The sequence below is a fragment of the Aotus nancymaae genome, unplaced genomic scaffold, assembly GCF_030222135.1.
Source record: "Aotus nancymaae isolate 86718 unplaced genomic scaffold, 86718_ANA_hifiasm-v0.15.2.pri h1tg000030l, whole genome shotgun sequence".
Lineage (NCBI taxonomy): Eukaryota > Metazoa > Chordata > Mammalia > Primates > Aotidae > Aotus > Aotus nancymaae.
This window is the reverse complement of record NW_026988443.1, coordinates 14582664-14610107: the sequence shown is the minus strand read 5'-3', so window position 1 is coordinate 14610107 and position 27444 is coordinate 14582664.

Genomic DNA, 27444 nt, shown 5'->3' with positions numbered 1-27444 from the left:
TTGCCCATTAGTTGGTGTAAATTTTTCATTGTGTTGATGCTCTTTGCTTTTTGATATATTTTTGGAAAGGCTGATATTGGTTGTTCCTTTATATGTATAGTGCTTCTTTCAGAAGCTCTTGTAAAGCAGGCCTGGTGGTGGTGAACTCTCTAAGTACTTGCTTGTTCGCAAAAGATTTAATTTTTCCTTAGCTTGTAAAGCTTAGTTTGGCTGGATAGGAAATTCTGGGTTGAAAGTTCTTTTCTTTAAGGATGTTAAATATTGGTCCCCACTCTTTTCTGGCTTGTAGGGTTTCTGCTGAGAGATCTGCTGTAAGTCTGATAGGTTTCCCTTTATGGGTAACCTGACCTTTCTCTCTGGCTGCCCTTAGTATTTTCTCCTTCATTTCAACCCTAATAAATCTGGCAATTATGTGCCTTGGGGTTGGTCTTCTTGAAGAATATCTTTGTGGTGTTCTCTGTATTACCTGGAGTTGAATATTACCCTGCCTTGCTAGATTGGGAAAGTTTTCCTGAATGATATCCTGAAGAGTATTTTCCAACTTGGATTCATTCTCTTCACCACATTCAGATACACCTATCAAACATAAATTAGGTCTTTTCACATAGTCCCATATTTCCTGGAGAATTTGTTCATTCCTTTTTATCCTTTTTTCTCCAATCTTGTCTTCTCGTTTCATTTCATTGAGCTGGTCCTCGACTTCTGATATCCTTTCTTCTGCTTGATCGATTCGACTGTTTAAACTTGTGCATACTTCATGAAGTTCTCGTGTGGTGTTTTTCAGCTCCATCAATTCACTTATATTCCTCTCTAAATTGTCCATTCTCGTTAGCATTTCATCAAACCTTTTTTCAAGGTTCTTAGTTTCTTTGCATTGGGTTAGAACAAGTTCTTTTAATTCACAAAAGTTTCTTATCACCCACCTTTTGAAACCTGCTTCTGATAATGGAACACACTCGTTCTCCATTAAGCCTTGTTCCGTTGCTGATGAGGAACTGCGATCTCCTGTAGAGGGAGAGGCATTCTGATTTTGAATATTCTCTGCCTTTTTAGGCTGGTTTCTTCCCTTCATTATATATTTATCCCTCTGTCATCTTTGTAATTACCGACTTTCTAACTAGGTCTCTGAGTGGACGTCCAACTTGTTGATTCCCAGCGCCGAAATCTGAGCAATCCACTGTGCCGGCCAAAACAGTGGTGTTAAGATTGATGGTGCTTTTCTGCCCAGGAATCTCCAGACTCTGCACCAAGAACTGCCGCGCTGAGGTGCCAGCAAAACTGCCGCGCCGGCCACATGAGTCGCCCTGGCGACCCGTGGGGCTCCTCTGCGGGGAATCTCTTGGTCTGTGAGCAACAAAAATTCATCTGCAAGTGTGGTGTCCTCTCGTTCTCTGTGCTTTCACTGGGAACTACGATCCTGAGCTGCTAGTGATCAGCCATCTAGGATCTCTCTCCCTAAACTGTGTAATTTCAAACAAACTTATTCTTTTTGAATCTCAGTTACTCATCTATAAATTAGGTCCTCTCCACTGTCTTCCTGGACTATATTGTACATTTTTTTTCTATTCTCTCTCCTGGCTTGCCCTAATAAATCAAGTCTATCTAGATTCTGCACCAGAAGCAATTTATATTAAAATCTTTTATGTGCAAGAGAGCTCCTGATATTGACCAATTCACATCCTAGATCTAGTATATTACAATGAGCATGGCAACTATGGCATATGAAAAACCGTGGCTTTAATAGATGTCTTTACTACTGGCTTTGAAATAAGTTTCAATATTCCAGTGATCTGCCTTTATTTCAATAAAGTTTCTTATTTGGGGACATATGGAGGGGCTTCAAAACATCTGTGAACCTTTTGAAAGTGTTCTGAAAATTCTGTGGTCTGCGTTGAAAACATATGTTTCAGTAGTTGAGAACTACTCTTTCAAATGAACATGAACCATGAAAACTGCTTACACAACTGGGGATTTAGACAAGATTTTGAATATTGCCCAACCTGAATATAGATAGGATCTTTTCAAAGATGAAAAAAGAATACTACTATCCAGATAAATACAGCATGTTGTAGAGGGAGAACAGACTTGCAGATTGAACAGCAAGGACTTCCCTGCATGCCTCAAACCTCCTGATTCCCATTTTACAAAGAAGAAAAATAGCACATTTCCACTCACTCTTTTTCACAGATATTTTCCCCTTTGCTAAGAATGCATAAAGGAGTCAGTTAATTAAAATGGAAAATTTAGCCTTCCTGCTTTCTAGCACAATTCATGAAATCAGCAAGTTTACTTAAGAAATGTAATATTTGTGACAATGATTAAAGGTGCTGTGTCACACAGGTTCATAAAAGGATTTTTGTATCTAGAGAAAAAAATAATACCTTTCCTTCCTTGAAGCAGAGGGGCAAGAAGTACTTTGTTTTAAAATATATCATGACATCTTCCTTGCTAGCCACAGCACAGAGCTTGTCACTTATAACCTTATTTTAAGCTAATTAAACTATCAGTCTTCTTTTGTTACTCTAAACAGAACACAGTCATTGTGCTTGTTTCTGATCGGTTCTTAATGGGAAGAATGTAAGGTCATTTATCTTTTCCAGAATCCCCTCAGCTGTATCTAAACTACTTTTCTATAAACATCTGAAGATTTTTAATTCAAACCTACATTTAGCAAAATGCCGTTTGACAGCAATTGGGACACACACCATGACAAGCTCCACAAACAATGTTGAGAGTCTTGCCATGAAAAGAGCAAGTGGCGTCTTGCTGTGTCTAACCCTCGGAAATTGAGATTTAATATTGTTTGACATTCGAGCATTGAAACTCAACTCAGGCTTGTAAAAGTTGTTCTCATTTAATTTTTGGTTTTGCTTAAGAGTAGAAAATGTTTGGAATAAATTTAACCCAACCCTATGTAGATCCAAAATTTTATTACTATCTGAATTTGCCAACTACATTGCTTAGGATTCTCCTGGAAAATAATTTCCAAGTCATCTTTTTTTCATTTGTAGTCTGGAAGAAATGTGAGTGTCTTAATCTCAAAGAATGCTATTCTATTTTGCAAACCACCAGGAAGTCAGTATATATTTTTTTTCCCTATATGTCTTCAAGAGCACTACATTAGGGACCCACATAGTAAAGAGAATAAAATGAATAACAGTCATAGGAACTCAAGGATTTCTTATATAGTGTTCAGAAAATTTAGCCGTTCTCTCTCTTACTGTCTTTCTTGTTCTATCTTTCAAACACACACACACAAGAAAATATATATAAATTTAAACTGTCACTTTCTGTATACAATCTTTACTCTCATTCCACAAAGTAGTACTGTGTGATATATATATGTGTGTGTGTATACATATATATATGTGTGTGTGTGTGTGTGTGTGTGTGTATATATATATATATCTCCAACACAGGACTCGTATTCAAAATATAAAATAAGTCCTTACTAATTAATACCCAAAACACCAGACATCCCAAATGAAAAATGGACCAAAATCTTAATACATGCTTCACAAAAGAATTACCAATATACATATGAAAAGCTGTTCCATATCAATTTGTCATGAGGAAATGTATATTAAAATCATAATGAAATACTGTTTTGCACGCACTATGACGGCTAACATTTTTTTTAAAAAAGATGAAAAAGATGAATTATTGGCAAGGACGTAGAGCAATCAGAACCTTTATACTACTGGTGGCAACATAAATTTGGAAAAATATTTGGCAGTAACTACTGTGTTGAATACATACATATCTTATGACCCAGTAATTCCACTCCTAAGTATAAATGCAACAAAAATGTGTAAATATGTTCCTTGAAATATATGTACTAGAATATTCAAAAGAGCACTGCAAAAAATGGAAAAACCAAATGTTCATTAGCAGAATCACTAATAAATAAACTGTAGTCTATTTGCATGATTAAATAAAACATGAAGAACAACCATATGCAAAAAGAGAAGGATCGTAATATCATTTATATAAAGTACAAAAACAGGCAATGCTAATCTATACGGATTGAAGTGGAGAAGTCGGGATAGTGGTTATGCTTGGGGCAGGGCAAATAATTCATGGTTGTAAGAGATCGTGGGCAGGTGGAGGAAAGGTGAGAGTACTGATAAGGTCCTGGTAATATTCTGTTTTTTTTCATCTTGGGGGCAAATACATAGGTGTGTTTAGATTGTGCAACTTTGGTGAGCTATATGTTTATAATACATTTTTGTATGTATATTATACTAACTTTTTACTTAAGGTTTATAAGTTTAAAAACAATCATTCTTTCTTGGATTGGTTTAGATAAAACATTCAAATACTGACTTAGATGTTTGGCTGGGAATTTATTTCTACTTCATGAGGTTAAAATCAAAGCCCTTGTATTGCAAAATTCTTATTATGCAATCAAGGGAAGAAGCTTAGCCAAACACTTGCTCCCTTATTCTGAATAATTTTAGCAAGGCTTTCATGGTTCTACTAACACTAATATTAATAACAATTTAGGCTATGACAATATTTGCAATATGCATTCCATTCTTTATTAGACTCAATTAGGTCCAATGGTCTGGACCTGCTGGCCTCTGAACTATTGGAAATGTAGCGAACCTCATAAACCTGGGCCTTTGAGCATCAAGAAAAAAAATGCCTCATTTTAATCCTACTAAATAGGAAAAAGTTTAAAGCATTCTCCCTGAAAATTAGAACAAGAAAAGGATGCTCACTTTTACCACTTCTATTCAACATAGTACTGGGAGTCCCAGCTAGAGCAATCAGGTAAGAAAAAGAAATAAAGGGCATCTAAATTGGAAAAGAGAAAGTCAGACTTTTGCTCATCACCGATGATATGATCGTATACCTTGAAAACCCTAAAGATTCTTTCACAAGGCTCCTAGATGTAATAAACAAATTCAGCAAAGTGTCAGTTCACAAAATCAATGTATAAAAAACAGTAGCAAGGCTATACACCAACAACCAAGATAAGAATTAAATCAACAACTCAATCTCTTTTATAACAGCTGCAAAAAAAAAAAAAAAAAAAAAAAAAAAGCCTAGAAATATACTTAACCAAAGAGGTAAAAAAAAAAAAACCTTCAAAGAAAACTACAAAACACTGCTGAAAGAAATCATAAATGACACAAATGAATGGAAACACATCCCATACTAATGGATGGGAAGAATCAATTTTGTAAAAAATGACCACAATGCCCAAAGCAATCTACAGATTCAATGCAATTCCCGTTAAAATACCATCATTATTTTTCACAGAACTAGACAAAACAATCCTAAAATTTATATAGAACCAATAAAGAGCCTGCATATCAAAAGCAAGACCAAGCAAAAACAACAAATCTGTAGGCATCACATTACCAGATTTCAAATTATACTACAAGGCTGTATTACCAAACAGTATGATACTAGTATAAAAATAAACACTAAGACCAATGGAATGCAATAGAGAATCCAGAAATAAAGCCAAATATTTACAGCCAACTGATCTTCAACAAAGCATATAAAAACATAAATTGGGGAAAGGACATCCTTATCAATAAATGGTGCTGGGAAAACTGGCAAGCCACATGTAGAAGAATGGAACTGGATCTCCATCTCTCACCATTTACAAAAATCAGCTCAAGATAGATCAAAAACTTAAATCTAAGGCCTGAAACCATACAAATTCTAGAAGATAACATTGGAAAAACTCTTCTGGAAATTGGTTTAGGCAAAAAAATTCACGACTAAGACCCCAAAAGCAACTGCAACAAAAACAAATATAAATAAATAAAATCTAATTGAACTAAAAAGTTTCTGCACAGCAAAAGAAATAAGCAGAATCAACAGACAACCCACAAAATGAGAAAAAAATATTCACAAACTATGCATCTGGAAAAGGACTAGTATCTAGAATCCACAAAGATTTAGACAAATCAACAAGAAGACAAATAACCCTATCAAAAAGTGGGCAAAGAACATGAATAGACATTTCTCAAAAGAAGATATACAACATATGAAAAAATTGTCAACATCACTAATCATCAGGGAAATGCAAATTAAAACCACAATGAGATACCATCTTATTCCTGCAAGAATGGGCATTACAAAAAAGTCAAAAAACAATAGATGTTGGCATGGATGTGGTGAAAAGGAAACACTTTTACGCTGCTGGTGGGAATGTAAATTAGTACAACAGTATGGCAATTCCTTAAAGAACTAAAAGTAGATTCATCACTCAATCCAGTAATCCCACAACTGAGTATTTACCCAAAGGAAAACACATCATTGTATGAAAAAAGACATATGCACATGCATGTTTATAGCAGCACAATTCACAGTTGCAAGAATATGGAACCCATCTAAGTGCCCATTGACCAATGAGTATATTTTAAAAAAAACATGTGATATACAAACACTATGGAATACTTCTTGGCCATAAAAAGGAATGAAATAGCGTCTGTTGCAGCAACTTGAATGGAGCTTGAGGCCATTATTCTAAGTTGTAATGGTTAAAATTATATGACAACATGTCAACTTGATTGGATTGAAGGATGCAAAGTATTGTTTCTGGGTATGTTTGTGAAGGTGTTGCCAGAGGAGATTAACATGTGAATCAGTAGACTATAAGAAGAAGACCCACCCTCTTCTGGGTGGGCACCATCCAATTGGCTGCCAGCAGGACTAGTAAAAGCAGGTGGAAGAGGGTGGAATAAGCTGACTTGCTAAGTCTTCCAGCTTTAATCTTTCTCCCATGCTGGATGCTTCCTGCCCTTGAACATCAGACTCCAGGTTCTTCAGCCTTTGGACTCTTGGACTCACACCAGTGGCTTGCCAGGGGTTCTCAGGTCTTCAGCCACAGACTGAAGGCTGCACTGTTGGCTTCCCTACTTTTGAGGTTTTGGGATTCAGACTAAGTCACTACTGACTTCCTTTCTCCTCTGCTTGCAGACAGCCTATCATGGGAGTTCACCATGTGATCATGTGAGTAAATTCTCCTTAATAAACTCCTTTTCATATGTACATATATCCCATTAGTTCTGTCCCTCTGGAGAGCCCTAATATATAAGTGAAGTAACTCAGGAATGGAAAAGCAAATAAAATATATTCTCACTTATAAGTGGGAGCTAAGCTATGAAAATGCTAAAACTTACAATGATACAATGAAATTTGGAAACTCGGGAGAGGAGGCTGGAAGGGGAATGAGAAATAAAAGACAACATATTAGGTACAGTGTACACTGCTCAGGTGATGAGTGCACTAAAATCTCAGAATTGGAAATGGTGGAGCAAGGGTAAAAAAATAATAAAAATATAATAATAATAAAATCTCACAGTTCACCACTAAAAAACTCACCCATGTAACCAAAAACCACCTATAACCCAAAAAATTGAAATAAACAAATAATTTTTAAAATAAAAAGACTCATTTTAAATTCTGGCTCTGTCAAAAGCTCACATTAGGATATTGTGCAAAATTAACCACTCTGAGCTTCAGTATTCCCATCTGTAAAATGAGAATAATAACCTAATCTACCTACATGGTATGTGAAGGTTAGATGAGATAAATTGTGGAATAAGCTTAGCCCAGAACATGGCTTTTACTTAACCACTCAAAAAGGGTAGATGGTTTTAGTTATTACATATATATCATGTATATTCCATTAAAATTATTATATATTATTCTAATTCCTCTTGAACCTGAGTTTCAACCATCTTTCAAAATGGAGAAAATAGTAATCACACATATGTATACACATGCAAATAGTGTATTAACTCATTTATTTATTCAACAAAATTTATTGAACATCTACTATGTTTGAGCACTGTTCTGGATTCTACAGATACAGCTGTGAATCAAACAGTTGTAATTCTGTTAACATGCAGAAGCTTTAAATCTGATTGTATATGCATGAAATTGTGGATAAAATTGTGATAAAACTTGATTGTGTATGCATAAAAATGTATGCATGCATAATATGAGGCATGCTTTATGTAATCAAAGCAACCACTGAGAAAATACTAGACTGAATACTAGACCAGCCCATTTCAACAATCAAAACTACACTTACAAACACTCACACTCCTCAGTAGACCTAGGATTCAGTCTGATCCTGAAATGGTATTTGTATGTAAGGATTAAAGTCTGTTAGTTGTATTGTTTTATACATACATATAAACACATATATAAATACGTATACATGTTCTGTAACATATGCTCTATAATATATATGTGTTCATATATGTATAAGCATTTATAGATATTTATAGATATGATTTGCTACTATATACATATATACTATATAAATGCACTATATGCCCAGTACCTAGAATATGGGGAACATTTGTTAAATTTTTTTTTTTTTTTTTTGAAACAGAGTCTCACTCTGTCACCCAGGCTGGAGTGCAGTGGCATGATCTCAGCTCACTGCAACTTATGCCTCCCGGGTTTAAGCAATTCTCTGCCTCTGCCTCCCAAGTAGCCGGGATTGCAGGCACCCACCACTACATCTGGCTAATTTTAGCATTTTTTAGTAGAGATGGGGTTTCACCATGTTGGCCAGGCTGGTTTTGAACTCCTGACCTCATGATCCACCCACCTTGGCCTCCCAAAGTGCTGGGATTACAGGGGTGAGTCACCACACCTGGTCCATTTGTTAAATATTTTTAAGCAAATGTAACATATTTTTGCTGCAAAAACAATCTGATGATACCTTAATTAATATCCAGTATGCATCAGCACCTTCCTCTGTGAGAAAATCAATTCAGTCTTAATAACTTCTGAGGTAGCTTCCAAACTTGGCATCAGGTTTTAAGACGCTTTCCAACTGAGAAGTAAGTTTAAATGTATAAATGTTGGTTGAAGAGTCTGATATTTTCAGACAGCAAAGTTATTCACATTTTAACTCTATCTTGCCTGGATACATTCCACTAAGTTGAAGATAGGTGTGAGGGGGAAAGAGCCCTTTCCTAAGATTTTGCTGAGATGGGAAATGCAGAATAAACCATGACACTCAATTGAAGAATTAACCAAGGCACAATTTAGCATGCATCTATTCTATTTTTACATTATCCTTTACTGGCAAAACAATGTACAGATATTGAAAAGCTTTCTTAATGTTTTACAATAGTTTTTATTCAAATGCTTACAATTCCATCTAAATTCTAATTATCTGTTGTAGGCTTCAAAACAGCATGTCCAGTATCATGTCCCTACACTAACATCACAAGAAGAGCATATTAACCACATCACAAAACTGCAATGAAAAAAGACTATGATCACTTTCAGTCAGCACAAATATTTTAAATAATGCAAAGCAAAGATGTTATATGAAATCCATTATTCATGGCTTTTCTCATACATATACCTGAAAATGGAATGGTACTGGTTGCCCTGGGAATTTTTGTCACGGTCTGTAACGTGGTTCATAACTTTCTACTCTGCCACACTTTTTTGCCTAAAAAGAATTCTCTAACTGGATTGTTAGTCATTTATACTTACCTTTTGCCTACCTGGCAGATGATATGTTCCCTTTAACCATTTTTCTTCCCCATTTCAGCTGTTTGACTGCCTTTGGCTCTCTCTTTTACATGCATACACATCTTTTCACTTATGGGCTGATTTTCTAAGTTGAACATAGAGTGCATGCTCTTACTGTATAAAACTTGTCATCACTCAGTCAAGGATTGTCCAAAAAAAACAATTTTATGATGTGGTATATATTTAATAGGGAAAAACAACTTTTGAAATCTCTAATTAATAATAATGAAAAAATGTGACTAGTGCCAAAATTTCAATTTGATGCCCTGACTTGAGGTATTTTTCTTTTCATAGACATAGATAGTAAATATATATAATATACATAAATATATATTTGATAACATGAGAATAGCTGGATAAATTCTAAAGCAACATCACTCCCATGGTAGTTATTCATTTAGGATCAAACTCATTATTTAATGTCACAATTTCCACATAAATGCTCTCAGATTGTACTTAAAATGAAAAGTAAATGTAGAGTAAATTAGAATTTCCATGGATAAGTTCAAAGCAAAAAACTCATTTTAAATGATTTTAAATGGTCAAAATGATGTAGTGATTGATTGAATTAATTTATTAAAGTTCTTTCAAAATTTCTTTTGCAAGGAACCCTACTGAGTGCCACTGAGAATTAAAAGATGAACAGGATATGGAATAATCTTTGGAGGAAGACATGTAACAGGTTGTGGAAATAAAATATAGTGTGATAATGCAATAATGAACATAATTTTTTATGTTAAAAGACAGAGATTGAGGATAACAGAATGACCTTCATGAGGGAGACTGGCCTTTATGCTGGGTTTCTAAGAATGAATGGAATGTCACTGGTGGAGAGGAAAGAGAATTTTTGCATTGAGGCAGAAAACAATTTTTAAAAGACAGAATGAGCAAATACATGGTGGTGAATACTGCAGAGGGACCTACTGGACCTGCATAAATAAGACTACAGTTTGCTATAGGTTAGTGGATAGGGACAGAGAATAGAAGATCTTAACATTCCAAGCTGTAGGTTTTAGCTATTATTAATATACCACATAGAGACATTGAAGGTGTTTTTTGTTCTTGTTGTTGTTTGTTTTTGATTTTGTTGTTGTTGTTGTTGTTGTTATAGAGTTTTGCTATTGTTTCCCAGTCTGGAGTGCCTTAGCATGATCTTGGCCCACCACAACCTCTGCCTTCCAGGGGTTCAAGTGATTCTCCTGCCTCAGCCTCCCAAGTAGCTGGGATTACAGTCATGTACCACCATGCCTAGCTAATTTTGTATTTTTAATAGAGATGTGGTTTCTCCATGTTGGTCAGACTGGTCTCAAACTCCCAACCTCAGGTGATCCGCCCACCTCGGCCTCCCAAAGTGCTGGGATTATAGGTGTGAGCCACTGTACCCAGCCGAGACACTGAAGGTTTTAAAACCAGAAAGCAACATGCTTAAAATGGTATATTAATGGATACATTCAGGGAAAAGACAAGTTAGGGGGAAACATCCAAGTTCTAGGTCACACATTGTCTGAAAAAGGCAAGTGGCAATTGGGATAAAAAGAACAGAGGTGTACAATTATTAAAAGTAAAATATACACAGTATCCTAAGTAAGAAGTCCACTTTTTGATGACTTCCTTAGAAAGTGTGTTTCTATGGTGCTGAATTTGATGATGGCCATTGATTTGTTATGCATTTTTTAGAAGTAGATTCAGCTACATTGATTACCCAAGTCATGCAGGTAACTGCATCCACTATTTTCTCATTCTTTCAAAGTTACTCATAGAAAAGTCCAAAACAAGTACTTTAAATTCTGTACTTATTTAGTGTTACTTTTGGGCACATTGAAAATATTCTACTCCTAGAGAAGGCTCAACATGTGAGACTTAACCAGCTGCCTGCTGACTGTTCTCCATGGAGGCCCTTTATATGAATCCCTTGGTTTCAAGACTAGTCTATAAAAAAGAACTAAGGTATTTTGGAGCTACACTGACAAATGTATGAGTACAGACATAATAGAGATCACTTAGAATCTAGAGAGGTTAAGTTTTAGTTATTATCCAAATAGTGGCCTTTCAGGTATGAGCATGTGTTAGAAATTTTAAGAGATCTGGGGCTTGATTATATGCCATGGAGAATGTCATCCTTCTCCTATTCCCCACTGCCAGCCCCACAAATAAAGAAAGGCCCACTGATTACAAGGCAGCAGATCTGTACGGAACTTTTGACTTTTAGACCATCTAAACCCTTCTTTCAGTATTCAAATCCTGAAATTCAGAAATGTGAAGTGACTTACAAAAATGTTCACAGCTACTTAGTGGCAGAGCTGTGAGCAGAATCCAGTACTCTTGATCCTATTCCAAATTACTTCAATGGAACACATTGGCATTTATTTTTCTAAGGACTTTTTGTATCAGACATATAGACACAAAATATAGGTTTATTCATGATTTTTGTCATCTTTGGTACACCCTGGAATCTGACCTCCAAAATGTAGAAATCTATATTCTGCTCGAAAGATAGTATACTTATTGTTTTGATGACTTCCTTAGAAAGTGTTTCTATGGTGCTGAATTTGATGATGCCAGGACTCAGTGATTTAATGGAAACATTCTTACCTCTGAATTAGTGTTTTAAAGTTTAGTTACAGTTTGCTATTTCTGAGGAATCCTTTCGACACTTGGATTAATAAATCATACTCCATTCATTTTGGAGCTAAATGAAAAACCAATGCAAATGTTTAAGCAAATACAAAAGGAGTTATTCTTTTGAAAAAGTAGTACTAAATAACATTTCCAAGTGCTTTGAAACAGGAATAAATTTCACAACCAAAGATATTGCATGGAAATATGACCATAAAAAAGAGCATAATGAAAAAGTAATGCTTACAAAGATTTTTCTCCTGATGCAAAAGTCAAAACTCAATTTTGCTAAATGGCGGTATAGTTGCTACTTGAGATCACTAGAAAATAATAAATAGGCCTTTGCTGTTTTTTCACAATTCACTTTAGTTTTCATGACAGCCCTTTTTGTATTTCCCCTCATATACCCAGTCTTATGTTAGGTTTCCATTGGAAGAATGGGGCTGCCCACAAATTCATTACTGGGGAATAGTTATCCTTTGTCTGGAAAAGTCTTTATCTTTCACCCAGATTTTGTGTATTTTAAAGTGGCATGTAAGTGCTCAAGGACCTTGATAAGGAATTATTATTCAACAAACCAGAAGATTGTGCAAATAAATCCCAAAAATCAATGCAATGACAGATCCAAGACTTTCTGTATTTTATGCACATGATCTGCTAATGAATTAATAAATCCCAATAGCATATCAGAGTTTCGTTTTTTATAAGGTCACAAATGATTTGTGTCTGGATAGAACATCAAACCAGCCACAGCATTCCCTTAAACCTTAAACTAAAGCCTGATCCAGAGTAAGGCTCTACCTTTCTTCAGTTCTACAGAGATTGGGAGAGCTTAGGAAACTGCAGAGAAAAAGCTTAAAGTTAGCGGATGTTGGTTCAGAGGTTTAAGGAAAGAAGTTGTCCTCATAACATGAAAGTGAAAGATGAAGCAACAAGTGCTAATGTGGAAGCTGCAGCAAGTTAACCAGAAAATATAGCTAAGATTACTGATGAAACTGGTTAAGAGGTTATACGAAACAGAAAGTTTTCAATGTAGATGAAACAGTTTTAGATTAAAAGAAAATTTCATCTAAAGACTTCTGCAGCTAGAGAGGAGAAGTCAGGCTGGCTTAAAGGACAGGCTGACTTTTTTTTTTTTTTTGAGACAGAGTCTCACTCTGTCGCTCAGGCTGGAGTGCAGTGGTGCTATCTCAGCTCACTGCAACCTACACCTCCTGGGTTCAAGCAATTCTCCTGCCTCGGCCTCCCGAGTAGCCGGGATTATAGGCATACACCACCACGCCCGGCTAATTTTTGTATTTTTAGTATATAAGGGTTTCACCATGTTGGCCAGGCTGGTCTTGAACTCCTGACCTCTGATGATCCGCCCACCTCGGCCTCACAAAGTGCTGGGACTACAGGCCTGAGCCACCTTGCGGGGCCAAGGCTGACTCTCTTGGAAGGGGGCAGTGCATTGGGTGATTTTAAGTTGAAGCCGATGCTCATTTACCATTCTGAAAGTCACAGAGCCCTTAAGATTTATGCTAATTCTAATTTAACTGTGCTCTTGACATAAAACAACACATCCTAGATGATAGCATATCTGTTTACAATATGGTTTCCCAAATATTGTAAGCCCACTGTTTAAACCTTGTGTAGACCTCCTGTTAAGGAAAAAAAAAAAATCCTTTCAAAATATTACTTGAAAGCTCATTGACAATGCACCTGGTCACCCAAGAGCTCTGATGGAGATGTACAAATATATTAATGGTATTTTCATGCCTACTAACACAACATCCATTCAGCAGCCCATAAATCAAGAAATAATTTTGACTTTCAGGTCTTATTACTTAGAAAATACATTTCATAAGATGATAGCTGCCACAGATCATGATTCTTCTAATGGACCTGGGCAAAGTACATTGAAAACCTTCTGGAAAGGATTCACCCTTTTAGATGCCATTAAGAACTTGTGCCTTATGAGAAGAAGTCAAAATATCAATATTAATGAAAGTTTGGAAGAAGTTGATTCTAATCCTCATGGATGATTTTGAGGGGTTCAAAACTTCAGTAGGGGAAATAATTACAGATGTGATGCAAATAGCAAGATAACTAGAATTAAAAGTGGAGCCCAGGCCGGGCGCGGTGGCTCATGCCTATAATCCCAGCACTTTGGGAGGCAGAGGCGGGTGGATCACAAGGTCAAGAGATCGAGACCATCCTGGTCAACATGGTGAAACTCCGTCTCTACTAAAAATACAAAAAAATTAGCTGGGCACGGTGGCGCACACCTGTAGTCCCAGCTACTCGGGAGGCTGAGGCAGGAGAATTGCTTGAACCCAGGAGACAGAGGTTGCAGTGAGCCGAGATCGCGCCATTGCACTCCAGCCTGGGTAACAAGAGCAAAACTCCGTCTCAAAAAAAAAAAAAGAGTGGAGCCTGAAGATGTGACTGTATTGCTGCATCTCACAACTAAACTTGAAAGGTTGAGGAGTTGCTTCTCATGGATGAATTTAAAAAGTGGTCTCTTGAGATAGAATCTGCTCCTCGTGAAGATGCTGTGAACATCGTGGAAATGACAATGAAGGACTTAGAATATTACATAACTGTAGTTGAGAAAGTAGTGGCAGGGTCTGAGAGAATTGACTCCATTTTTGAAAGAGTTTCTACCATGGGTAAAAATGCTATCAAACAGCATGGCATGCTATAGAGAAATCTTTCATGAAATGAAAAGTCAATCAATGCAGCAAACTATATTATTGTCTTATCTTAAGAAATTGCCAAAACCACATCAGTCCTTAGCCACCACTGCCCTGATCAGTCAACAGCCATCAGCACCACCTTGATCAGTCAACAGCCATCAACATCAGGGCAAGACTCTCCACCACCAAAAGATTATGACTCACTGAAGGCTCAGATAATAATTAGTATTTTAACAATAAAATATTTGTTGATTATGGTGTATATATTATTTTTATTGACATAATGCTATTGCATACTGTATAGGCTACAGTGTAGTGTAAACATAACTTTTATATGTACTGGGAAACCAAAAAATTTGTGTCTCACTTTATTGCAGGAACCTGGCATCCAAACTCCAAGATATGCCTGTAATTCCTCTGTATTTACACTCATTAATTTACCTATTTTCTGTGAGAAAGATCAATAGTTGCATTAATTTTGGGAAGAAATTTCTAACTATCAAAGTAGACTTGGCTGGGCGCGGTGGCTCACACCTGTAATCCCAGCACTTTGGAAGGCCAAGACGGGCAAATTACTTGAGGTCATGAGTGCAAGACCAGCCTGGCCAACATGGCAAAACTCTGTCTCTACTGAAAATACAAAAATTAGCCAGCATAGTGGCACGTGCCTGTATTCCCAGCTACTCTCTACACGGGAGGCTGAGGTGGGAGAATTGCTTGAACCCCAGGGGTGGAGACTGCAGTGAGCTAAGACCATGCCAGTGCACTCCAGCCTGGATGACAGAGCGAGATTCTGTCTCAAAAAAAGAACGTAGACTCCAGGATTTACTATCAGTACAGAGTTCCCTCGGTTTACTGAACATCTCTCTTTTTAATTTATATTTCAGGAAAAAAAAGGTAATAATTTTTTTTAAATCAGTTCAATTTCAACATTAATTCTATCTGTATTCTCATACTTGCAGAATTATTAGTGGTCTTAAACTGAGAAAAGTTTTGTTATCAAGCCAAATAAATTTTAGCCCTATTTGAGATAAGAAGATTGTAAAGTTTGCCCAATAAAGAGTTAAATATTTGTGGCAGATCTCTTCTGAGATCCCTTTTGTAAGAGATTTAAAGGTACTCTGAGTTAGAGTAATAGCCTCTGATTTCCCCTCCATCTCTTTTACTGTTTCCCTTTCAAATCTTTGATGCAAGCAAACTAAAAGAAAATGACAGGCTTTCAAGCTATTGTCTTACGACTTATATGCACAAGTTCTACATTTCAAAATTTTTAAATGATCTTATGTATCTCAGTGCCATGAAATTTCAAACCTGAGTCTCTGTCTTTCAGAAGGTAAGGTCAGTCTTTCTTTTGCTCATCATTTTCCTTTATGTCATTTTTAACCACATTGATACCTGGTTACTGTGTGCTCTTTCAATCTCTTTACTCTAGCTCCTTCCAGTGGTAAATCATAAATGTGCTGCAGACAGCAGAGATCTGGGATTCTTTTGATGTGACAGGAGTGCAATGGCGAGTAAAGATTTTCCCTGTACTTTACCCAGTTTTTCTTGCTTCCGATATAAAATTGAAGGTGAGGTTCTAATGGTGCCTGGATCAGGAGCTCAAGTTTATTCAAAATCATGACACTTGGTTCGCTTGGTATAGCACTTCTCAGGCTGTACAAAGTAGAGCAGTTTCTAAGATACATGGATAAAAATCTTCAACCCTGGCAAAAATCCAGCAATGGAATTCCATAAAGCACATGGTATACACATTTTTGCAAGCTGAAGCTTCCTTTGGGCTCCAGGGAAAATAGTGCTTCTAATAATGGCAGCAGGTGTTTTTACTAATGATCTTTTAAAGGCATTTTTGATAGTTTTAATTAAACTCCAAATATTTTTGTTGGAAAAAATAAAGGACAAATGGTTTCTAAGGCAAAATAAATAGTGTTTTTAAGAATGCATTTAAAAGAGGGAGAAAAAGGAAACTGCATGTTGTCTCATTAAGGAAAGCAAGTGATGCCTTAGTAAAGTCCAACTGGGAGTATAATAACTGAAAAATACAATGTTAAACTATAATTCTAAAAGTTGATAAAGGTTAGTTGGAAAAAAGTGTAATGGATTTATTTAAAAAGGAATATCATATTCTGTCTCCAAACCAATAAGGAACACAGTATTTATATCATACCAAAATATTTTAAATATACGTAAATATATGAACAATGTTGTGATCTGCTATTAATTTTGAAGAGGATCAAAATCTCAGGCAAATCTGACTGCATCCCAAAGAGATGACAATGAGTTCAAGGGAGCTTTAGATGAGCAATGAGCTTCAACCAGCTTCTTTTTGCTTGGCAAGTTAAACTAATCCAGTTCAGGACTAGAGGCATGTTGGTTTAGAATTAGGGACAAAAGCAGGTAACTTATTATTTTCTATATTTTACTTATGATGTCAGAAAAATCTCACCCATAAGGCCTATTTTGGAGGGACGTAAGTTACTCAAAATGTCTCCAGTCCAACACAATGATAGAAACAAGAAAAATGAAAGGGTCTAACTTAATATCAACAGTCTCTGCAGAAAATGTGTTCTTCACCTTCTCCTGTGTGTGGTTTCAGTGCTTATTGGAGAAGAACTGGTGGTGGAAGCCCTGTTCATTCATCATTTTTGAAAGATTTTCCAGGAAAATTAAGTTTGGAGTAGGACATTATCATGGCCAAGCCTGTACAGTTCTAATAACCTATAGCTTCTGCCTTTCTTTATGCTGTTTCAGGGCCAACCCTCAAAAGCACTATTGTCACAGGAGAGATACTTCTTGGCCACCAAAATGGGCAACACTTCTGAAATTTATTAAAAATTATAAATGAGGTCAAGTTAGAATACACAGTTTCCCCATCATGTATAGGGAAACATACTAACTTTGCATGTGGGATCCAGAACCCTCCATATTGGGACCCCTATGCACTCTCTGTCCACCTCTGCCTCCTCCCAGCACAGTCCTCTCAACCCACATCAGTCTCTATCCAAGCTCCAGCAATAGTCTACTACCTTTAATTTCAGAAAAAAAAGATCAAGAGGTTTTGTACTAATGCACATGATATAATAACTTGCTTTAAATTTACTTCCATGTAAGTTGTGTCTGACAATAAACCTGTGCACCCCTTTAAAGCCCTCTTTAGATGAGTTTCCTGACCTTCTTCCAGCTTCTCAGCAAAGCTTTAACAATTGAAGGCAGGCAGGATAGGCTGAGGGCAGAAAGGAGGTGAGAGGACTCTTTTATCATCTTTATATTCCTTGTCTTTTTCAAATTATAGTTTGTGTTATTTCAGATAAAGCTAGCAATTGAATTAAACAAACCCCAGTATATGTCATAGTTGATAGATATTAAACGTGTATTTATTACTCATGTAAAAATTTTAAATGCTATTTTTCATCAAGAACAAAGTCCTCCAGAAACGATTTTGGGACAGGGATCTCCATGCCTAGCTGCTCTACCATTGTCCACATGTGACTTTCAAGGTTGCTTTACTCCTCTACATCAGGCTAGATAAAGGTTAATAAAGATGGAGAAAACACACTCACTTTCTCACAGTCTGGGCCTTGCATAAGCACTTCTACTCAGATTCTACTCACTAGAATTAGTCACATGGTCTCACCTAAATGCCAGGACACTGCAAAATACCATCCCCGATTGGGCAGCTGCTTCCTAATAGCAGCCCTACGGTATGAGAGAAAGAGCATGAATATGGATGGGTTGGTTGCAGTATCTGTCAGATAGTTCATATTTTAATTAGTTAAAAAAAGGCAACATATGGCAGTTCCTTCCTCAACAAGTTAAACAGAATTACCATATGACCCAGCAATTCTACTCCTAGGTATATAAATAGAACACAATCTTCAGACAAAACCATATATACAAATACTCATGGCAGCACTATTTGCAATAGCAAAAAGATAGAAACAACCAAAATATCTATAAAACGATAAATAGGTAAATAAATGTACTATATCCATACAATGGAATATTATTCAGTCATAAATATACTCATACATACTACAGCATGGATGAACCTTGAAAGCATTATGCTAAGTGAAAAAAGGCAGACACAAAAGGCCACATATTATATTATTTCATTTATACTAACTATCCAGGATAGGAAAATTGATAGAGATGGATAGTAGATTTGTGACTGCTAGCAGCTACCAAGAAGAGAGGATATGGAGTGACTGCTTAATGGGTGCAGGGTTTTCATTTGGGGTAATTAAAAGTTCTGGAACTGAATAGTGGTGATGGTTGCACAACATTGTGAATGTAGTTAATGCCATTGAATTGCATACTTTAAAATTGTTAAAACAATCATTTTAATATTATGTTTATTTTACTACAGTTTAAAAGAAAGACAACATGGCTTTCTGAAGATATGTACTGAATCAAACCATTATCCTATAATATTTTATTGTATTTAATTACATAAATAGCATACAACCTCAAGCAAAAAGAATAGTTAACACTATTTCTTTTGCAGCCTGACCAACATGGTGAAACCCTGTGTCTACCAAAAATACAAAAATTAGCCAGGTGTGGTGGCGGGCACCTGTAATCCCACCTACTTGGGAGGCTGAGGCAGGGAGAATCAATTGAACCCAGGAGGCAAAGGTTGCAATGAGCCGAGATCATGCCATTGCACTCCAGCCTGGGCAACAGAATGAGAATATGTCTCAAAAAACAAAAAACAAACCAAAAAAAACACGACTATTTCTTCTTTATGTATTCTTTTTTTTCATTGGGAATTTTATAATTTTTTCTTCCTTCAACCCAACAAATATTTTTTTAACAAATTACTGGTTCCAGATTCTAGTCTGTGTGTTTATCTTTATCATAAATTCAAAGCTCTGAAAGAGCTCTAAGGTATTCTTAGAGAAGACATCGGTCCTGGATCAAGATAAATAGCAATAGAACCTCATCAGTAGCCCCACGTGTTAATAAAACCATCTTACAACGCACCAAAAATGCTGGGACACTTGGTCCATTTTGTCATTAAAGATAGTTGACGACGGGAGGTAGCAAAACCAGTGTGTTGATGCTGTTGTGAGGCTTTAGAGCAAGCGTAGAGTTATGATATCACACTTATTAGATGAAAAGCCTTGCCAATCTAAACCTTAGTGAATATTGAATACTTCTACTCTGATAGAAGATGCTGATGTGCAGGATTTTGAAGAAACTAGTGCATCATTCCTTAATTCTCTATGCAGATAGATGAATGTGGCATCCTGAATGATACATAACAAAATAGCTAGAAATCCATTTATATTTGGATTTGCATTTCGATTTTTTCTTTGTTGTCATTGCACATTTGCTTTCATAATCATATTTTAGCTAAATGTAACAGTAAATGTGGTTTATCTTCTCAAATGACAGATGACAACAACAGGCAGTCTTAAATGATCCAACTGGCATATTGAGCCAGTTGAATTTAAATTTAACTAAGAAAAGTCATATAATCCTAGAACTGGAAGGATGTTTAGGGAAAATTTAACTTCACCTCTTCATTTGTATATAAGAATGAACTAAAACTCAGAGATGCGTATTTATATTATTTTCAGAAGGAGCTGGTTTGAACGTGTTGTTGCAATGTAATTATTCATAATGCCTCTTTGCTTTCTCAAAGATCTCTTGATTTAGAAGATAAATTAAATATTTACTTCATCTATATCTTTTTGGTGTTGTGGATTCTTTAGATAATATTTTACAAACTCAGGCAACCCATCCATAAAAAGCATAGATATATATACTTATAACATTTGAATCTAGTTTACCAGCAACCTCAAGCTGTGAGCCTTTGATGTAGATTTTACATCCAGTAAAAACATATTGATCAACTCCTATGGAGTGCAAAAGCAAAGCTGCCATTAAACCACCACACCCCAACAAGGTAAGTTTTAGTGAACACATCAGATCGGAAACTAAGGTTAAGAGTCACCATGACATGGTATGGTTGGGTCAGGACTTGATCTCAGGCCTCCTAATGCAGTGACCTTTTTAACATAAGAAGTGCTGAGTATAGGGTTATGGAATATAGAATCTTAGTTTATATCCTGACACTTACTATGTTACTTCAGGCAAATTGCTTAACTCTTTTTGCCTTATTTTTCTTTATAAAATGAAGATGATAGTAGAAGTACCTACCTCATCCTGAGTTGTAAGGATTACATAAAATAATATACCAGCAGTGTAATATTCTACCATTGTCTATACATGCCTTTCAAGGTTGCTGCCGTCATCTACATCAAGCTAGAGAAAGGGTAACAGAGATGGAGTAAACACACTCACTTTCTCATAGTCTTGGCCTGGTACATGTACTTCTGCTCAGATTGTACTCGCAAGAATTAGTCACAAAAGTCTCTCGACAAATATTTCATATTATTGTTAAGCAATTGCTTGTGCAATTACACATGACTAAGTGAACACATAAGAATATTAATCCCTAAGTTAGTAAATATCAATAAGATTCATATTAGTGCTACTACTTCAGGTTATTCATACTTAGACAATACAAAAAAAAACAACTTGTACAATACAAAAAAAAAGAGTTCAGAAATAATGGATAATTTAACAAAATAGGAAACTGCCATCATTGTACACGTGTGTCCTCAAAATATTTGATCCTGTAAAAATGGTGATATGCATCAGAGACAGCGGAGAGTAGACTGCAAGTGTGAAACTATGAGTATGTCTCTAGTTAGCTTCAGAAAACCTCATGAGTTTTAGAGAAACACTAAGCAAGGTGTTAACAACATACACCAGATTATTACGCTACTTTTCTTACAAAAAGCATCAGTAACTTTAGTGAAATATTGACATTCAAATGTTGATAATGTAAATTCCATCCCTTCTTCCTAAAATCATTCCTTATTGTTTAGGGTATATTGTAACTATGTCTTAGTCTATAGATTGATTAATTTCAAGGTACAATCCTGGAGGTGGGTATCAGTGACTTGCAGTATTTCATTGGTAAGAGGTTATTACTCTATAAATAATGAGCTGACACATTTGTTGGCCAGAGAAAAGTCTTCATTTAAATGTAAGACCAGCGTCCTTATCACAGCCACCTGAAAGGAGGCAGAATAGAAGGAAGAGAGATAATGTTCTACCTAAATTATGTCCTACATATTCATATAAACTCTTCATTTTCTTCATACCAGAATGTGACTCTGAAATATTTTCCTGGTTAGAAATCTTACTTGCAATAACAGAAACTAAACTTTAAATTGCTTGAGCTAAAAGGAGGCTTTCTTGATGTGCCACAATGGCTTTGAGGGAACTAGATGTCTCTTTATATGTTATTTCTACCTCTGTTCCACATTGGACCTCACTCTTCCTTGAAATTTTTCTCCTCAATTTATTTAGCAGAATGACACCAAAAATTCCCCTGGTTCACATTTCATATTGTATTGTAATATTATTTCTTCAAAATGAATTCCTAGTAAATAAAAATCCTACTAATTCATTATCACTCATAGTAAACAGAGAGATGGAGATAAAGGTAAGGACAGTTGGCAGAAGAACAGGATTAAATAATATTTTAAAAATTAGTGTCTACTGCAAATTTCTTTAAAATGCCTTATTTTATGCACAATTATCCACAATAATAGTTGACTGGATGTCTAAGAATGAATTGCAATGTTCACTTCTTTGAAAGCTTCTGTACCTGATGGAAAATACACTTAAGTTGAACTCCATGTTTCACTTATAGTAAATCATCATCTTAGTAAAGAATATTATCATTTGAATTTGTAAACAGTTGTCAAAAATGAGAAATCAAGTGATCAAAGACAAATTAAAGTAGCAGTTGAAGTGGACCAAACACTTGAACCATTTTGTAAAAGGAGGTGAAATGTCTCCTGGGAAAAGGCCTAGTTTAAAAGGAGATGATAAAGCAAAAAATGGCCAGGTGTGGTGGCTCACTTCTGTAATCCCAGCACTTTGGGAAGTTGAGGTGGGTGGATCACTTGAGGCCAGAAGTTCAAGACCACCCTGGACAACATAGTGAAACTCTGACTCCACAAAAATTACAAAAATTTGCCAGGTGTGGTAGTGGATGCCTATAATCCCAGCTACTCAGGAGGCTGAGGCAGGAGAATTGCTTGAACCCAGGAGGCAGAAGTTGCAGTGAGCAGAGATCGTGAACAGAGATTGTGCCACTGCACTCCAGCCTGGGAAACAAAGCTAGATTCTGTCTTGAAAAAAAAAAAAGGGGGCAAGGTATTTGTGAAATCCTTAGAATTCTGCAAAATTACTATTCATTGTAACCATTTGCTCCACAAATCCTTAAGGAAATCAATGAAAATTGAAATAATAAGATGTATTCCAGCATATGGTATCCGATACAGTTTAGGTTTCCTACAATCCACATTAAATAGACTACTATATAACACCAATTCTGCACTTTTTAAATAAGCATAATTCCTGCCATCAAAGGGTTTCCATGTCCTCATGAGGAGGCAGAAGAATAAGCTAACAATTCCTACTCCCACTAAAAGGAGTTCCTGCTAGGACAGAGAAAGGAACAAAGGGCTAGAGAAAGATGTGAGGGAGTCATCACTTCAGTCTTTGCATGTTGAACATGCCTTCACAGAAAAGGTCATGATGTGCAAGTGAGTTGCTTGGAATAGAAAGTTTCTGGAAAAACAAGACTGTAAGATTCAGTCATGTAGAGGAATATCAAGAAAGTTGGAAAGGACTTGACCTGCTTGGGAAATGTCTATTCAGTTGGGGCTGGCAGAGTTCGCTGTATAAATAAGATAGCAGCCAGAGATAAATCTAAAAACACTCAACGGTAAATGTGATTGTAGAGTGAACATCCTTAGCTCATGATCTGGGAATATAGAAGGCATGAAAGCAATGCAAGTCCTCATGTTCCTCTCAAAGGCAGAAATAAGTTCACGTTGACTTATACTTGTAGAGGAGGCTGGTAAGGAACTTCCTGGAGTGCTCTTCTTAGAAACCTTGATGAAGAAACTAAATAAAAGCATGGTGGGAGATGGCACAGATGTGTCTCTTAGTACACATATTTCTGTTGCCGCTTTCTAACCCCTGGCATCCGGATCATTGGGGCTGTCTCATCATCTGTAAAGTTCATTCAGCACATTAGGTATATGTGTGCCAGATAGAGCCCTTACTTTACTTAGAAATTGATCAAGAGAATGACTGGAGTAGCCTTAATAATGGCATTCACTTTCTAATACAGAAAGTAAAGAAAACAGTTAAAAAAAACCAGCTAATCTAAAAAAAAAAAAAAAAACTCTACTAAAAATACAAAATTAGCTAGGCATGGTGGTGCATGCCTGTAATCCCAGTTACTTGGGATGCTGAGGTAGGAGAACTGCTTCAACTCGGGAGGCAGAGAATGCAGTGAGCCTAGATCATGCCATTGTACTGCAGCCTGAGCAACAAGAGCAAAACTCCATCTCAAAAAAAACAAATGTAAACACCAGTCATAATTTATGGGCCATATGAAAACAGGCAGTGGGCTAGATTTGACACAGGAGCAATGATTTGCCAACACTGTGCTAGAGAATTATTTTTTTATCTTATGGAGGGCACACTGCTGCTACATAATCACACAGACATCTACGGGTGTGTGTTTCAAATCTTGGCTATAAATAATTCTACACTTTACATTAAAAAATGTGATATGCATCATTTTGATTTCATACATACCTACAAACACTCTTGAAAATAAGATGGCCTTAATGCCTTGAAAAATATTCCGTTTGAGAGCTGCCAGTTCAAATAAAACAAAAATAGACTTTCTTTCCTTATTGTTTCTTTCACTCTCACAATAGAAGTTTTGTTTTGAGAAAACCATAAATTTATTATTAATCAAATAGTTAAATACATGAAAGATGGTAAGCTGATTCCTTTAGGAGGAATCATTCAACCTTGTGTGCCTCTTCACAGCCCCAAAGCCTTCAGGAGTTCTATAGAATTTGAGTTGAGGAAATATTTCATATGGAAAGACTAGGACCAGGACTCCAGAGCAAAGTTTTTAGAACTTTATGCACCATATCCTGCATGGCTATTTGCTATGCCTGAACCAATCAAGATTTGCTAGACTGGGTTTCCTTTTGCTTTGTCTACTTAGGTTTACTGTTATTCAACAAGTATTTTATTAAGCACCCTCTAGCATAAAGCCTGAACACAACTAAGTGTAAATACACATTTTTTGGTCTCTTCCCTCATGGAAGTCACATTTTAGTGGTGGGAGAGAAAGAAGGTGGCAGGCAAGTAACAAGAGAACAAATAATTCAGACACATCACCATAATTTTTGATCTACAGGAAACAAGGAAGGTGCAGTTCTGAGTGACTGCAGGGAGTGGACCTCCTTTGGATAGAGTTGGTTGGTAAAGACTTCTTCACGAAGTTGACGTTTGAATGGGGTCCTGAGGATTGAGAAGGAGCCAGGCAAGAAAACAACACATGAAACATCTTCCAAAATGGGATTAGCAAGAGAAATTCCTAGACAGTGTTTTCTATGCTTACGGAATTGTCAGAAAGCCATGGGGCTAAAGCAGAGTGGCAAGACAGAGAGAACATCCTAAGATTGGACAAATGGAGCCTGCAGAACATGGAAAGTAGCTCAAATACAATTCTGAGAAGTTTGAGTATTATTCTACAGCAGTGAGAAACCATTAACAAGATTTTACACACCACTGAGAGGTACAGATGTGAAACAATGAATTGAGCAAAGTGATGAAGAGTTCACTTAAATCTAATGATTTACCTTTTTTTTTTTTTTTTTTGAGATGGAGTTTCGCTCTTGTTACCCAGGCTGGAGTGCAATGGCGCGATCTCGGCTCACTGCAACCTCCGCCTCCTGGGTTCAGGCAGTTCTCCTGCCTCAGCCTCCCGAGTAGCTGGGACTACAAGTGTGCGCCACCGTGCCCAGCTAATTTTTTTGTATTTTTAGTAGAGACGGGGTTTCACCATGTTGACCAGGATGGTCTCGATCTCTTGACCTTGTGATCCACCCGCCTCGGCCTCCCAAAGTGCTGGGATTACAGGCGTGAGCCACCGCGCCCCGCCCATGATTTACCTTTTTTTGACATTAGTCTTTCTAGTAACTCTAATAGATGAAATAGTACTTACAATACCCCTTGGTTTCACTGTGGACTCTTTATGTTTGGGAACACTCATGATTGACAATTTTGAAATCTCTGCTCACATACCTCATGAGGCTATGTCATAATTTTAGTAATCACCATGGTGATTTAGTCACCCCTACCAAAGTGAAAAAGACATTGTCATCCCCCATAATTTATCATGCTCTCAACACTGACAGTGTTAAGCAGGGAACAATGATCCCCAATTTAGAATCGTCCACAGACTGTAGTCCCTTTGGGAAACTATGGTGTTGGTTGTTGTCACACCTCCAGACACTAACACTAACTCCTTTGAGCAGCCTTTATCACCACAAATTATCATGACCACATCCTGCTAGTAAATAAAGGTCAAGGACACACAAAGAAAATAGTCAACCATTACTTCAGGTGTCCTCTCTGTGAGAGCACTCATTTATTCATCCATCCATTCATTCATTCATTCAACAACTGCATTTGGGTACTGTTCTAGGTGTTGAAATGTGAAATTGAACAAAGCAAAAGCTCCTATCCTCCTGGAGCATACATATTTGTTCGGTAGGAATTCTAGATTCAATAACCATCTCCTGAAAATTATTGTCCATCCCTTTTCCTTTTTCTCAAAACAAACTCATTTTCCAGGGTCAAGGCTCTCAGCTGAAATTATATCTTCCTGTGCCTCCAAACTGAAAAAGGGAACAGTGATGGTCAATCTTAGGTGTCAACTTGATTGGATTGGATTAAAGCATACCTAGACAACAGATAAAAAATTATTTCTGGCTGTGTCTATGAGGAGGATGTTTCTGGAGGAAGTTCGCATGTGAGTTGAAGAACTGCAAGAAAAGATTTGCCTACAATGTAGATTGGCACCATTCAACTGGCTGGGGGAGGCCAGGATAGAACAAAAAGGCAGAGGAAAGGTGAATGCTAGCTTGCTTTCTCCTGGAGTAGAGGCACTCTTCTTCTCCAGGCCTTCAACATCAGAACTCCAGGTTCTCTGGCCTTTGGACTCCAAGATTTGCACCAGCAATTTCCCAGGTTCCCATGCCTGCCGATGACCTTTTATAGGACTTCTCAGCCTTCATAATCATGTGAGCCAATTCCATTAATAAAGCTCCCCTCCTCTCCTCTCCTCTCCTCTCCTCTCGTCTCCTCTCCTCTCGTCTCCTCTCCTCTCCTCCCCTCCCCTCCCCTCTCCTCTCCCTCTGTGTGTGTGTGTGTGTGTGTGTGTGTGTGTGTGTGTGTCAGAGAGAGAGAGAGATCTCCTATTGGTTCTGTCTTTCTAGAGAACCCTGACCAATACAGGTACTAAGTTCTAAAGTTGTATGATCCAAAGGATGAGGATTCTGGGTTTAATGTACCTGGAAAGACAATAAAATTATCTAGTCAATTTCAATGCAATCTTTTTACAAAAGGCTAAACTGAGATTCAGAAAAGAGAAAGGCTCTAATTTAATGTGCACAGCAACATGATAACCATTGAATCCAGGTGTTGGCAC